Genomic DNA, 16,138 nt, shown 5'->3' on the forward strand with positions numbered 1-16,138 from the left:
ACTTTGGAATGAAAAAAGTAATTAACTTGATAGTTTTTAAAAAAACAGGAGTCGTCACTCCTGAACAGGTGTACTTTTTTTTTTTAAACACGTAAGATGTTTTTGACATTTAAAAACACCTGCTAGTAATAGTGGTTAAACCATATAATAGTCAAACTAAAAGCCCGAGGCAAAGAAGAAACAGAAACTGTGCAGTGAGTCAGCACACAGCAATGACGAAGCCGGTAGAAGGAAGCAGGAAATGGTGGAGCTAGCTGTAGCGCGCAACTTCGGCCAGCGAGAAACTGAAGACGTGTATGAGAAGCTCTCGGTGATACGAGGCGGCGTCTGTCGGTATCTGCCACCCAGTAAAACATGGAGCAGTTAAAAGAATAGCCGTAGGCGCTGAGCAGTCCTGCAGGGAGCGTTGTCTTTTCGAAGCCCTCTTTTCGAAGCCCGGCGAATCAGGTACGGTGCACGCGCTGAGCTTTGACAGAAGCGGGATTCCCAATAGGTTTTATGTACGTTACATGCTGTTTGTTACCTCCCAGATAATCAGCCTGCCTCTCGGTTATTGTGGGGTCTGAAATGTAAACAGCATCATAGACGGCCCACAAATCTCTGTGTGTTTTATGGAAGGAGCTCGAAGAAGCATTAGAAATGCAAAACTTCTCGCCTTTGTGAGAGTTAGAGCTATTGGTGTTGTAAATATTTTTACTTATGGGTAGTGGAATGTATGTATGTGGTGTGTAGTGGAATTATGTGGCATGGAGTACAGTGAGATTTTGTGGATAGTAAATCTGTGGTATTGAGTGTACTGGAACTATGTGGAGTGGCATTGAGTGTTATGGTATTTTGTGTAGTGGAGTTTAATTATGTGGTGTGCTGTTGAATTTTGTGGCATGAAGTGGAATTCTGTGGTGTGAATTGGATGTATGTGGTGTGTTGTATAATTGTGTTGCTGCGTTGAATTATGTGGTTTGGTGTCGAGTTATGGTGTGTAGATTTGAAATGTGTGGAGTTGAATTGTGTGGCGTGGAACTGTGTGGATAGCTTTGCCTTTTTGGTGACGAAAATAATTAATAGTTAGAAGCTAAGCTCCGGATCTGTGCCTTTGGGTGTTAAAAAAAAGACGAGCAAATACATCTTATTGCAGAGCTCCAATGTTTCCTGGATCCCATGCATGGGTGGTGTTTCTAGGCCATGCTTTTTTTTTCTTTGCTTTTTTTTGTAACGTTGGGAGAGGAAGATGGCTCAGTGATCTTACAATCACCTTACACATCTGCATTGATCTGTAAGTTAACCCCTTGTATGCTCTTGACGAGCTGGGCTCGTCATGAGAATGCAGTCGCCGTGTGCTCATGATTAGCCCAGCTCGTCATGGCACCCACCCACGGGGGGAGCGCTGGCGTTCCCCCCGTGGGTGGTCTATCGGCGTTTTTGCTCCGGGGAAGGCAGGGGAAGACTTTCCCCTAGCTCCCCCCACCCCGCGTCATCAATGACGTCAGCGCGCATCGAGGGTTCCCTTGGATCACCGACGCGCAGGAAGCCATTTGCTTCCTGCGCATCGGTGACTAAAGAGGTTAGTTTTGGGGCTGGGGAGGGGGGGGATTTTGTTAAAGAGACATCGAGGGAAAGGAAAAGGTTTTCCTTTCCCTCAATGCCTCTTTTGTGCATTCGTGCAGCAGGAATGCCCACTAGACGCCAGGGATTTTTTTTTTTTTTAAATGTGTACGATTTTGTTGTTTGGGGGGAGCGGCCCCTTAGGCAAGGATCGCTCCCCCTTTTGGGGGGCAATTTTTACTTGCTTTGTCTGCCCCCCGGGTGGGGGGAAGACATTTTTTAAATAATAAAATCGTCCCTTTGCCGATTAATAGTAATGTAGTGGGGAGTGGCCCCTTGCGCAAGGGTCACTCCCCTTTGGTGGCCATTTTTAAAAAAAAGTTTGATTGTTTTGTGGGGGGAGTGGCCCCTTAGCCACGGGTCGCTCCCCTTTTTGGGGGCAATGTAATTAAGTCTTTGTCTGCCCCCCTGGGGGGGTCAGATTTTCTTTATGTAAAAAAAAAATACCCACTGGACCACCAGGGAGTGTTTAGTGGGGAGTGGCCCCTTGGGCAAGGGTCACTTCCCTTTGGGGGCTTATGATTTTGGCAGTCTGCCCCCATGGGGGGGCAGATTTCGACATTTTGAGGTCGAGCATTCAAGACCTCTTGTATATACTTTAATATATACTATATGGTTTGTGGGCTTTGGAGGAGCCCTAGGACTTGTCTGCTTCTGCTTAGGGACTTTTTTTCTGATCAACAGAGGTCAGTAAAATACCAGAATCACTTCAGCATTCTCTAGTTTTCAGGCCATAGAAATTGTCTTCCACGAGCACCCATAGGCAATAATATTTTTTTTAAATCTTGTATTTTCAGTGATATGACCACCGAAGGCCCAGATTTTATATTAATAACAGAGCTTTGGACTAAACCATTTCCCGCTGAAAGGCAATATTTCTCCCCGTGTGTCTTCCAATACTTGGCGTGTCACGCAGTTTGGTGCTTGCTTTCCCTCCATGTAAAAGAACAGCAGATGTTTCAGGGCGCAGGCTAATGTGCTGCATAGCTAAGTACATATAAGGTCCCAAAGGCGAGACCGATTGCATTGCAAATGCTTGTTTAATGTAGGGCTCACTAGGCCACCAGGGAGTTATTTGTGGATAGTGACCCCTTGGGCAAGGGTCACTCTCATTTGGGGTCAATATTTGTGGCTGTGTTTCCCCCGCAGGGGGGCCAGATTGCCATGTTTTTTTTTTAAATTGTGCCCACTAAACCACCAGGGATTTTTTTTTGTGGGGCGTGGCCCCGTGGACAAGGGTTGCTCCCATTTGGTAAGCATTAATTTGGCCGTTTCTGCCGCCGTGAGGGGCAGATCGGCTGATTTGTTTTTTTGTAGGGCCACTAGGCCACCCGGGTTTTTTTTTACGTTGGGGAGCGGCCCCTTGGACAAGGGTCGCTCCCCTTTATGGGAGGATGATTGTGGTCATTTCTGCCCTCTTTGGGTGGCAGAATAGCAGTATGTTTTTAGGCCCATCTGCCATCTACGGGGGCAGAAGCCACTAGACACCTGTTTTTTTTTATTTTTGTATTTGGGAGTGACCTCAAGTGCAAGTGTTGCTCCCCCTTTACGGGGGTGAATATTTTATTTATACTCTTAGGCCCACCTACCCCTTAGCTTGGCTGGTGGATTGTGTGTGGACTGGTGCATTATTTGCATATGTGATTGTAATGTTTTATTCTCCTTTTCATTCTAGTGTAAAGCTTTTGATTCCTGTTTGCGATTTCGACAGTGGTGTTCTGCAGTTTTGCGCAGTTGCATTTTTTTGGTAAGAAAACATTTTTGTTGTATTTTCTCCAAATGAGTATTTTTGTCATGTATGGATGAATTTTTTTTTAAGTGGTGTCATAATGGCAGCTTATTTAGTTAGTGTTTTGTGCATGGAATTCTTTGCGATGTGTTTTGCATTGTCTTATGTGTAATTTTCTTTTCTCTTTCTTTTTTAGTGGGATATTGTTGACCATACTGTGTCTGTGCACAGTAGGTGGTGGTGAATTTATCTGCTTCTGGCAAGTGAGTGGTATCGTTTTGGAGCATATAGGTATTTCTGATAAAGGTGCATTTTGTTTATTGCTTATCTTACAAAGTGTTGTTGTTGACTTGTTTGACAAGTTACTGTTATTAGTAAGCAGTATGGCTAGCCGTAGAATGACTGCTCAGCAGGTGGTTGGTATGCTTCTTGAATCTTCCTCTGAGCAGGATTATGAGACTGACAGTGCGTCTGAGGGAGAGGAGAGAGGGGAAGATTGAGGCAGTGAGTTTTCTCTCCACATGGAATCATCCGATGATGAAGGTACTCTCAGTGCAGATGAAGCTACTCTCAGTGCGGATGAAGTGCCTGTTTTAGAGGAGGATACTGCTGTGCAGATGGTGCAAGAGGCATCTGGATTGCAGCCTGAGGCTGCTAGGCTTTCTACTGGAAGTGCTGGACTCTGGGTTGATCGAAACATGGTGCAGCCGGTGTTGCCTGCCTTTAGTGGTGATGCAGGGTGTAGAGTGGATTGTGAAATTTTTTTGCCTATACAGTTTTTTCAGTTGTTTATGGATGATGTATTTTTTGGTGAGATTGTTGAGCAGACTAATTTGTATGCTGAACAGTTTTTGAGGGACAACATTGACAAACTTATGCCCCACTCTAGAACTACCCGGTGGACTCCCACAAATTTGGAAGAGATGAAGAAGTTTTTGGGTTTGACTTTATTGATGGGTTTGATAAGGAAGCTGTCCATGGCTTCATATTGGTCTACCAGTCCCTTGATGGCAACGGCCATATTTCCTGCAGTTATGACTCGTGATCGGTATTTGCTTTTGCTACGGATGCTTCATTTTGTTGATAATTCTTTGGCGTTGCCACAAGATCACCCTGATTGTGACCGTCTTTTTAAGAGTCGGCCTGTTCTTGATCACTTTGTAGATTGATTTTCAGAGATCTATACTCCAGGGAAAGAAATATCTATTGATGAGTCTTTGGTCTTGTTCAAGGGCCGTTTGGTTTTTAGGCAGTACATCCCTAGCAAGAGGGCACACTATGGAATTAAGCTGTATATATTGTCTGAGAGTAGGACAGGAAATGTTTTTAATTTCCGGGTATACACTGGTAGGGATTCCACTATTGACCCCCCTGGTTGTCCGTCCACTTTTGGAATTTCTGAGAAAATTGTGTGGTATCTTGCTAGAGGACTGTTTAACAGAGGTCACCATTTGTACCTTGATAACTTCTACACTGCTGTGCAATTGTTTAAGGAATTGTTCATAGTGGACACTTTTGCTTGTGGCACAATCCGCTCTAACCGTAAAGGTTATCCAAAAGAGCTTGTTTCCAAAAAACTTCAGAGGGGACAGTGCAGTTCCTTGCGTAGTGATGAACTACTAGCTGTGAAATTTGTGGACAGGAGGGATGTGTACATGCTGACTACAATCCATGATGAGAGTACTTCACCTGTGGCTGTTTAACCCCTTCCCTGCTCATGACGGAACCACTCCGTCATGAGCCACGGGCGCCGTGTGCTCATGACGGAGTGGTTCCGTCATGCTGCGGCCGTTGGCGGCCGCTCCGCCCACGCGGCGCTGATTCCCCGCCTGTGCGGGCGATTAGCGCGAGTGGGCGGAGTCGTGACGGAACCACTCCGTCATGAGCACAGCGCGCCCGTGGCTCATGACGGAGTGGTTCCGTCACGAGCATGGCGGCGCCGCGCTGCCCCCAAACCCCCCAAGCGCCGTGGCAAAATTCGTGCCGTGGCGAAGGGGTTAAGGTCAGATTTCTGAAGTGCGCAAACCTGTGTGCATTTTAGACTACAATAAGCACATGGGTGGTGTTGATAAAGTAGATCAGAGGTTGGAACCTTACACTGCTATTCGTAAGGCTTATGTGTGGTATAAGAAGTTGACCATCCATCTCTTTAATTTAGCAACTTTCAATGCTTTTGTTGTGTTCAAGGAGTGTTCTCCTGCATCAAAGTTGACTTTTGTTCAGTTTCAGCAATCTGTGATAGGCAGCCTTGTTGTTGGTTATGTTTTGGGCCCTTGCCTGTCGTGGGTACTTGGGCCTCCCACACAAGTGAGGCACCATTTTTACCGGGAGACCTGGGGGAACGGTGGGTGGTGGTAAATTTGTGTGAGCCCGATGATGCCACAACTTTACCACACAAAAATGTGTGAAAAATTAGATTTTTTCAGCTAAAATTGAGGTTTGCAGGGGATTCTGGGTAAGGAAACTTTGGGGGATCCACGCAAGCCATACCTCACTGGAAGCCCCCGGGTGTCTAGTTTTCAGAAATGTGTGGGTTTGGTAGGTTTCCCTAGATGGCCGCCGAGCACGGTGCCAAAAACCCAGGTGACCCCCCCTTGCAAAACCAGGTGGTTTTGAGATAGGCAATTTTGATGTCGTCTCACTACGTTTTGGGTCCTTGTCTGTCGCAGGTACTCGGGCCTCCCACACAAGTGAGGCACCAATTTTACCGGGAGACCTGGGGAAACGCTGGGTGGTGGGAAATTTGTGTGAGCCCGGTGATGCCACAACTTTCCCACACAAAAATGTGTGAAAAAAGTGATTTTGTCTGCTAAAATTGAGATTTGCAGGGGATTCAGCAGTGGCGGCTGGTCCATTAGGGGCGTTGGGGCAGCGCCCCACAAAAGAATCGGCCAGTGAACAGGATGGAATGTAAACAGACGAATTGACAGCTTACAATTCGTCTGTTTACATTTCCGGGCCGCCTGTGCGCTTCATTGCTGGTAAAAGTGCGCTGTGCGCATGTCACGCACAGCGCACGCAGGCAGAGACGAGCAGGAGTTAAAAAGATGGTCTGCGCATGTGAGAGAGGAGCAAAGCCCCTCACTCACATTCACAAACATTAGGTTTGCTGCGCATGCCCTGTGTAGAGCAGGAGTTTGAAGATAGGCTCCTGCTCGGGTGGTGATGCGTTTTGCGCAAAGTCGCCCCATGCCCTATCAAATAACAGGAAAGTAAAGAAGGTTCAGCCCACCGCCTGGCCCCCCAGTCTCCTCATTGGCAAAGGAAAAGAGCGGGGAGAAGTTACTTCCACGTTGCAGAGCAGCAGACGTGATGCGACGCGGGACCGGAGAAGATGGCTGGTAAGTTCTTTTATTATTGATTAACTTCCCCCCCTACCCTCCCCAGTCATGCCGGCCGCGCCTGCCACTTTCCCACGATGCATTTCAGCCACTAGATGGGTCTCACTTTGTCCTTAATTATTGACGGATTAGAGCCACCAGCAGGCAGAATCCACATTTCAGTGTACGCACCTTCACAAAGCGCAAACCTTGTAAAAAGGACGAGTGCGGCACAACAGTGAGACGATGTTACACGTTTTATATTTTGGGCACTGTGGAGATGATGTGCAATTCTCGTGATACTAAACCGAAGCCAGGAGTTGAACCTGGGTCCCTATGATACACGGTCGGCAGCTGTAGCCTCTGGGCCACCTCGCCTCCTGTAAACCCTTGGCTCGTTTTAGGCTTGAGGTTTCAGAGGACCTCGGGCTCAGCCAGGGCCAAACATCTGGCTTGAGCCTGGCTCGAGATTTCGGCGGCTCACCCACCTCTTTTCAGATGCGTTTGTTACTTGTGACATTTCCCCCAGCATCGCTGCCTATAAACTGAGCCGGTACAAGGCCGTTTGTGTCCTCGCCGTCGGCCATATTAGATGGTTCTATCATTGTGTCGATTGTCGATCCAGTTTGTTGCAGAAGCTTTTGTTCGTGTAGACTGTAGAGGAAGTGTAATTCCTTTTTAATCCCGTGAGAACAGAGAATCATTTTGAGGAATTCTGCCACGTTCTATTATTATCCATATTAAGTGTTTTCACAGCCGATGCCCACTGCAAGTTTGGAGTCAGAGTGTAAAGTGTTTGTGGATACACGTGCCTAAAAGAATGTTTTAAATGTGCTTTACCAATCCATATGTAAAATGGATAGAAGAGCCGGCAGTGATTTAATAAAAAATCATAAATATGCTTCCTGCAGGCCTACATTTGTGTCGGCTATTTATTGTTCCTGCCCGTGCTCTGACTCATGCAGCACTTAAAGGCCTTGTTGGCCAGACTGCAGCAGCGGGAAGAAGATTGGCGTGACGCAGCAAGTTTACCGTCTACATCAGACTCTGTGAAAAGGACTGGGCGGGAAACAATGTTCTGAATTTTAATCGAGAATAAGCGGCAGAGCATTGGTCCATACTGTGGAAATTTGATGGGATTATATCGCGAGGGTGAAGGTCGATGCATCAGCAATCGGTTGACCAGATGAGTGACGCCAAAAATGGTCATTCTCATGACCGAGTAATCATATTTGCACGTGGATGTTTAACACTGGAATTATGTGTTAGTGTTTTAAAGTAGTCACTAGAGTGCTTGTAGTGTATTTATTTAAACAATCGTGCTTCCTTAATTATTAAGTATTTTTCTTGTTACTCTGTGTGCGTATGTGTTTTTTGAAGGTTTTTAAATAGCGCGAACTCTTGGAGCGCTTTACACGAGCACATTGCCTTCACGAACTCCAGTTACATTACACAGGTCGGATGATGCTGCTGTTTTTATGGGTTTTTCTTCCTGGTATGAAGATTCCCCAAATTGCATTGTGCATGATGATGACGTACTACCTGGCTATCACTCAGCTGTCACAAGTGGCCTGCTGGCAAGGGGAGGGGTGGGGGCAGTGATGAATAGCTTATGTTGGATGCAAAATGGCTTGCATTTTACTACTTGCTTTCGGAAGTGATAAACACACTGGTTTGTGCCGAAAACAGCTGCTTCCAAACACTAGCAGTAAAATTCAAGCTAGTAATCAGGGTATAAACTAAAACTAGCAAAACATAGTTTGCAACAAATTCCAATCCACTGATGGCACAGCATGTAATTGTGTTATGCGTCATCATCTTTATACAAGGCATAAACTGAATTACAGTGAGCTAAGACAAGCTTCATCTTTACATGCAATCATTGTAAGGCGAATCCACCTGGGACTCTCTTGTCTCTATGCATCTACTATGCTCCTACATAGCCTCCTCCCTCATCTCTCCATAGCCCCTTTCTCACATGCTTTTCTTTTGTTTTATAGTGTAGTGTAGGGTTTCAGAGCCATTTACATCTCATACACACACCCATTATACAGAGACAATGGCATACGTGTGTAAATCATTGCATAGGGAATGTTACATAAAACAAACGTGGACTACATGGTGCAGGTGTCACATGTAATCCGTAATGGTAGGTAGTATAGTTTAAGACTGACTGGTCTGGAGCAGCACAAACGTATAATTTAAAACCAGTTGTAACACCATGGTTGTGTTGACTATACAAATAAGAATTCATTTCTAGCCAAATGGACCCTTTTTCGCAACATTAGGATAATTACTGACTGGAGAAAAAAATCATAACGCTCTAACCTATGCCTTGCAATTTGTATGCAGCTCTCTGATGACAGTTACTAGCTCTATCCAATAACTTAGGCCTGTAACTTTTAAACTGCAAGTAACAAAAGCATGACTTTAACAAAAGCAGTAATCAACTGAACTATTTACATTATATGACCTTTTTGTGATCTGCATGCTATATGTTCTTTGCAGTAGGCATATTAACTCTCTGAGCATTACTACCATTGCCTTGGGGTCAGTTCCAGAATGGGGAAGTGCAATGAACTAACTACACTTTCACAATTGCTTTATTAACCTTCTTGCTTTCTCAAATTTGCTTGAAAATGTACCATTTGCACAATCATTGAAAAACTATTTCTCTGGGGAGATCCTCCCCGAACCCCCCTTATGTCGCTGGGGCTTGCTCTCTGCGCTCGCTGACTGTGGTGCACTCAGGCGTCACTTTTACGCCGCAGCCCTTTCAAATGTCACCAGCCGCCACTGGGATTCAGGGTAAGGAAACGTTGGGGGATCCACGGAAGCTATACCTCCCTGGAAGCCCCCGGGTGTCTAGTTTTCAGAAATGTATGGGTTTGGTAGGTTTCCTTAGATGGACGCCGAGCACCGGGCCAAAAACCCAGGTGACCCCCCCTTGCAAAACCAGGTGGTTTTGAGATAGCCAATTTTGATGTCGCCTCACTATGTTTTGGGCCCTTGCCTGTCGCGGGTACTTGGGCCTCCCACACAAGTGAGGCACCATTTTTACCGGGAGACCTGGGGGAACGGTGGGTGGTCGTAAATTTGTGTGAGCCCGATGATGCCACAACTTTCCCACACAAAATGTTTTGAAAAATGTGATTTTTTAAGCTAAAATTTAGGTTTGCAGGGGATTCTGGGTAAGGAAACTTTGGGGGATCCACGCAAGCCATACCTCCCAGGAAGCCCCCGGGTGTCTAGTTTTCAGTATGAGTGTGGAAGGTTACCCTAGGTGCCGGCAGAGCTAGGGTTCAAAAACTACAGCTAGGCACTTTGCCAAAAAAGGGTAATTTTTCACTGCGAAATCGAGGTGTGACCACGTTGCGTTTTGCGCCGTTTCCTGTCGCGGGCACTAGGCCGACCCACACAAGTGAGGTACCATTTTTATCGTAAGACTTTGGGGAACGCGGGGTGGGTGGAAATTTGTGAATCCACGCAGATTCTGGAACTTTCTACCACAGAAATGTGGGGAATATGTGTTTTTTTGGACAGTTTTTTAGGTTTGCAAGGGATTCTGGGTAACAGACCCTGGTGGGAGGCAGTCAAGTCACCCCATCCTGGATTCCCCTGGGTGTCTAGTTTTCAAAAATGTATAGGTTTACTAGGTTTCCCAAGGTGCCCGCAGAGCTAGGGTTCAAAAACTACAGCTAGGCACTTTGCCAAAAAAGGGTCATTTTTCACTGCAAAATTGAGGTGTGACCACGTTGCGTTTTGCACTGTTTCCTGTTGCGGGCACTAGGCTGACCTGCACAAGTGAGGTACAATTTTTCTCATAAGTCTTTGGGGAACGCGTGGTGGGTGGAAATTTGTGGATCAACGCAGATTCCGGAACTCTCCACCACAGAAATGTGGGGAAAATGTGTTTTTTTTTTACAGTTTTTTAGGTTTGCAAGGGAGTCTGGTTAACAGACCCTGGTGGGAAGCAGTCAAGTCACCCCATTCCGGATTCCCCTGGGTGTCTAGTTTTCAGAAATGTATGGGTTTGCTAGGTTTCCCAAGGTGTCCGCAGAGCTAGGGTTCAAAAACTACAGCTAGGCACTTTGCCAAAAAAGGGTCATTTTTCACTGCGAAATTGAGGTGTGACCACGTTGCGTTTTGCGCCGTTTCCTGTCGCGGGCACTAGGCCGACACACACAAGTGAGGTACCATTTTTCTCGTAAGACTTTGGGGAACACGGGGTGGGTGGAAATTTGTGGATCGACGCAGATTCCGGAGCTTCCCACCACAGAAATGTGGGGAAAATGTGTTTTTTTTGACAATTTGTTAGGTTTGCAAGGGATTCTGGGTAACAGACCCTGGTGGGAGGCAGTCAAGTCACCCCATCCTGGATTGCCCTGGGTGTCTAGTTTTCAGAAATGTATAGGTTTGCTAGGTTTCCCAAGGTGCCCGCAGAGCTAGGGTTCAAAAACTACAGCTAGGCACTTTGCCAAAAAAGGGTCATTTTTCACTGCGAAATTGAGGTGTGACCACGTTGCGTTTTGCGCCGTTTACTGTTGCGGGCACTAGGCTGACCCGCACAAGTGAGGTACCATTTTTCTCGTAAGACTTTGGGGAACGCGGGGTGGGTGGAAATTTGTGGAGCCACGCAGATTCCGGAACTTTCCACCACAGAAATGTGGGGAAAATGTGTTTTTTGTGACAATTTTTTAGGTTTGCAAGGGATTCTGGGTAACAGACCCTGGTGGGAGGCAGTCAAGTCACCCCATCCTGGATTCCCCTGGGTGTCTAGTTTTCAAAAACGTATGGGTTTGCTAGGTTTCCCAAGGTGCCCGCAGAGCTAGGGTTAAAAAACCACAGCTAGGCACTTTGCCAAAAAAGGGTCATTTTTCACTGCGACATTGAGGTGTGACCACGTTGCGTTTTGCACCGTTTTGTGTCACGGGCACTAGGCCGACCCGCACAAGTGAGGTACCATTTTTCTCGTAAGACTTTGGGGAACGCGGGGTAGGTGGACATTTGTGGATCCACGCAGATTCCAGAACTATCCACCACAGAAATGTGGGGAAAATGTGTTTTTTTGGACAATTTTTTAGGTTTGCAGGGGATTCTGGGTAACAGACCCTGGTGGGAGGCAGTCAAGTCACCCCATCCTGAATTCCCCTGGGTGTCTAGTTTTAAAAAATGTATGGGTTTGCTAGGTTTCCCAAGGTGCCGTCAGAGCTAGGGTTAAAAAACTACAGCTAGGCACTTTGCCAAAAAAGGGTCATTTTTCAGTGTGAAATTGAGGTGTGACCACGTTGCGTTTTGCGCCGTTTCCTGCTGCGGGCACTAGGCCGACCCGCACAAGTGAGGTACCATTTTTCTCGTAAGACTTTGGGAAACGTGGGGTGGTTGGAAATTTGTGGACCACGCAGATTCCAGAACTTTCCACAACAGAAATGTGGGGAAAATGTGGTTTTTTTCACAATTTGTTAGGTTTTCAAGGGATTCTGGGTAACAGAACCTGGTGGGAGGCAGTCAAGTCACCCCATCCTGGATTCCCATGGGTGTCTAGTTTTGAAAAATGTATAGGTTTGCTACGTTTCTCTAGGTGCCAGCAGAGCTAGTGTTTAAAAACTACAGCTAGACACTTCGCAAAAGAAGGGTACATTTTCATTGTGAAAATGCGGTGTGTTCACGTTGGGTTTTGAGCCATTTCCTGTCATGGGCACTATGCCTACCCACACATGTGAGGTACCATTTTTATCGGGAGACTTAGGGTAATTCAGATTTGTAAAGCAACTGTTATTACCTATTGATTTTTGATGCATTTCTGCCTTCCAAATGAAAGACTTTGTGTAAAAAGAAGTCATTTTGAAAAATGACCAATCATTCTCATGCTAGTATTTCAAAAATGTGCAAATATGTACTGTTTCTAAACTCTATAATTTGTTCCCATTTCCGAAATACATAGGTGTCTCTCATACCGATTTTTTCCATGTATTCATTTTCCCACAATAATTGCTACATACCCGGAACATAATAAAAAACCATTGCAAATTGCTGCTCAGTTTTTGACTCTGGGTTCGTCGGGTTCTTGGTGAACCTACAAGTCCTATATATCCCCACAACCAGGAAGGTCCAGCGGACGTAACGGTATATTGCTTCCAAAGAGCTGTCATAATTAGAAGAAGTTACAGGTAAAAACGTTGACACAAAAGGCTGTTTTTTCAACTGATTTTCAATTTTTCCTATATTTACCTGTTAGTTTCTATGAAGAAACCTTGATGGATCTACAAAAATGACCCCTTGCTGAATTCAGAATTCTATCTACTTTTCTAAAATGTATAGCTTTCAAGGATCCATTATTGCTTTCACACCCATTTCTACCATTAACTGGAAGGAGGTTGAAAGCACAAAAAATAGCAAAAAAAGGCTATGTCCCAGAAAAATGCCAAAACTGTGTAAAACATGTTGGTTTTCTGACAAAAGTCTGTCATTCCCTAAAAGCTGGGAAAATGGTGATTTCAGCCCCACAACCCCTTTTTTGATACCGTATGCAGAGAAAAACCCAGACGCTTTCATTTGCAGCCCGTTTTTCCAATTTTTCCCCCCCAAAAAATTGGTGTATTTTGGCTAATTTCTGGGACCCCTCCAGGGGAATCCACAAACCCTGGGTACCTTTAGAATCCCCATGATGTTGGAAGAAAAGGACGCAAATATGGCGTGGATACCTTATGTGGTCAAAAAGTTACAGGGGCCTAAGCGCGAACTGCCCCAAATAGCCCAAAAAAGGCTTAGCACAGGGGGCAGGAAAGGCCTAGCAGCAAAGGGGTTAAAGTTTGAACCATGGCCAGGCAAACTTCCTCTTCTGAGGTCGGTAAAGCACGTCGCACTACACAGTTATTTACGGAGCTTAGGAGCACAAAAACTTGATAGAAAAATTACGATAATTGATTGACCGGGGAAAGTGGAGATCACTGTTATTAAATTTTACATTTAATAATCTCCGATGATACTTAAATGATATTATTGCTCTTCAAAATATACAGTGGGGTGTGTATATATAAAAATACACCTTTTCCACAATCAATTGTTCAATAAAGGTAATAGAATGAAGCAGTCTGTGTAGCTTAAACGGTAAACTCTACTACAAAAAAATCGTGAAAGGATGGTTTCTCAGTAACCTTGGACCGCAAGAGACGTATTCATGGAGCTGCCTGTGAAGGCCAGTAACAATCCTGGGGGCATATCATCAATAGACGGCCATAAATATCGCAAAGCGTGCTTAGCGCTTTTTTATTTATCGCCATCTATTGCTGGAATTTATCGCCCGGTTAGCACGTTATTAACAACGCGTATCACCGAGGCGATAAAAATTCCAGCGATAGCGGGGATATCGCTGTTTCCCATGGAACAACGCTGGTTTTCCAGCGATGTTCCGTGGAAAACTGCGATATGGTTGATGATAGGGCCCTGTGGTCTTAGACCCACAATCCACCTCCCATGTTAGATATTTTAATTCAAATTTACTCGTATTATGCCTAATCCAATTACACTATGGCTGCTCCTACTACCAACATTACAGTCAATCCACCGAAAGAGTTCATGTGCATTCCCGGTGATCCGCCTGTTCCGTGGTTACAATGGAAAGAGTATTTTATCAATTGCCTTCTAACTATTGACCATGCTAATAAGTTATCTGGTGAAAGAAAAAACCTTATTAATGCATAGTTTGGGTCCTGAAGGCTTAAGGATTTATGGTAAATTGAACAAAGACATTGTGTCTGGTGATGACAACATTTTTAACCAAGCAATTAAGCATTTAGACAATTACTTCTCGCCTAAGGTTTGTATTGGCGTAACCCGTTTTAAGTTCTTTAGAAGGAAACAGCTTAAGAATGAATCTATAGATGACTTTGAAACTGCTCTTCAAAAACTTGCTGTTGATTGCAGATTTGGAGTAATTGAAGAAGAGTTAGTGAGAGATCAAGTAGTCATGCATGCGTTTGATCCCTCTATACAAGACAGTTTATGGGTTAACAGCGACAATTCTCTTAAGGATGTTCTTGCTATTGCAAGGAAAGCTGAATTGTCTGGTATATGTGCTAAAGCCCTTAAGAAAGAGAATTCTGATAATTTGCAACAAGAAACTGTTGCTAGAGTTCTCTCTAATAAAGCCAGCCTCAACTCTGCGAACAAGGTTTCTGGCAAAAGAGATGGAATTTCTAGCAAGAAAGAATTGAGATGTTATAGATGTGACAGTAAAAATCACCTTGCCACCAATAAGAAATATCCAGCCCTCAGACAAAGATGCACAATATGCGGAAAGACTGGTCATTTCAGTAGAGTGTGTCACACCAGAAAGCTTAACAAAGATAAAGTTAAATGCATTGAGGAGGGTCTTTTATCCTCCGCTAATGAGGATAGTGATGATGAATATTGTTGTATTTCAATTTCCAATGGCAATGTAGTCCTAATATTTCACACAGTAATGACTCTAACAAGCCAATGTGTTTAATGTCCATGGGAGGAGTCAATGTGCACATTGCAGCCGATTCCGGTTCCCCTTTCACTATAGTGAATGAGGCTGTATGGTCCAACAAATTTGTTAAAATATTTGGTTCAGAATTACTACAACCAGATATTGCTCCTTAGAGTTATACGGGTGAATCTATTGATTTGCTGGGTTTTAGGAAACTTATCTTTAGATTCAAGAACAGAAGTGCTTTGTGCAAACTTTATGTTTAAAAAAAAAGGTCCATCTGTTCTTGGAAGGAAAATCCAAAGAGAACTCAATATTATTCTTGATCATAATGGTATAGAACAAGTGTCCCAGGGGTGGGGGGGGGGGGAGTCAGGGGTAGAAAGGGGGGGGGGAGCAATCTATGTGTGCAACTGTTCACGCTGCCACTGTTATGAGTTCTTCTTTTGAATTGTAGGTAACTCATCTGTTTCTAACGCCTAAGTTGCGTGGGTGACATAAGTTTGCATGTACGGCTAAGTGGCTGGTATACGGTGGCTACTGCCCCTCCTTAAGAGACAACACCAGAACTGATAAGGAAAATGCAGCCAGCTTCTGGGCGGGTGGTGGTTGGCACACAACTCGAAAGCAGGTTATATTAGATTGACTACAGGCCAGGCACGGATTAACAATCTGCATATGCTCATGAACTTCTGTGTGTAATCTATGCTGCCAAAACATGTATTCTTTTACCAAAAAAAAAAAAAAAAGAAACAATATAAACAGATTTGCAAAAAAAATAATGGTATAGAACAAGTTCTTGTCTTAGATGTGGTGAATGCTTAGGCAAGACTTTAAGTGATCATTTTCCTGATGTTTTTTCTGGAACTTTGGGCAGATTGGAAGGTTTTGAGCATCACATCCACCTCAAACCTGATGCAACTCCAAAAGGCCACAAACTTAAAAAATATTCCTTTTTCTGTTAGTGCTGAAGTTGAGAAGGAACTAAATAGGTTAGCCAATGATGCTGTCATCGAACCTATAGAGTCTTCT

At 44.7% G+C, this 16,138-nt stretch overlaps 1 protein-coding gene across 2 annotated transcripts in view; it reads left to right on the top strand.

The window, feature by feature from the left end:
- The first annotated feature begins 226 nt into the window (after positions 1-226).
- The window catches only part of LOC146809889 (manganese-dependent ADP-ribose/CDP-alcohol diphosphatase-like), a 192,798-nt gene continuing 176,886 nt past the window's right edge, over positions 227-16,138 (top strand). For both annotated transcript variants that reach the window (XM_085616749.1, XM_085616750.1), the window contains exon 1: positions 227-447. The gene's annotated coding sequence lies outside the window, so the exon portion shown is untranslated. The remainder of the gene's footprint in view (positions 448-16,138) is intronic.

Source organism: Triturus cristatus, chromosome 7 (genome assembly GCF_964204655.1).
Source record: "Triturus cristatus chromosome 7, aTriCri1.1, whole genome shotgun sequence".
NCBI classification, from domain to species: Eukaryota; Metazoa; Chordata; class Amphibia; order Caudata; family Salamandridae; genus Triturus; species Triturus cristatus.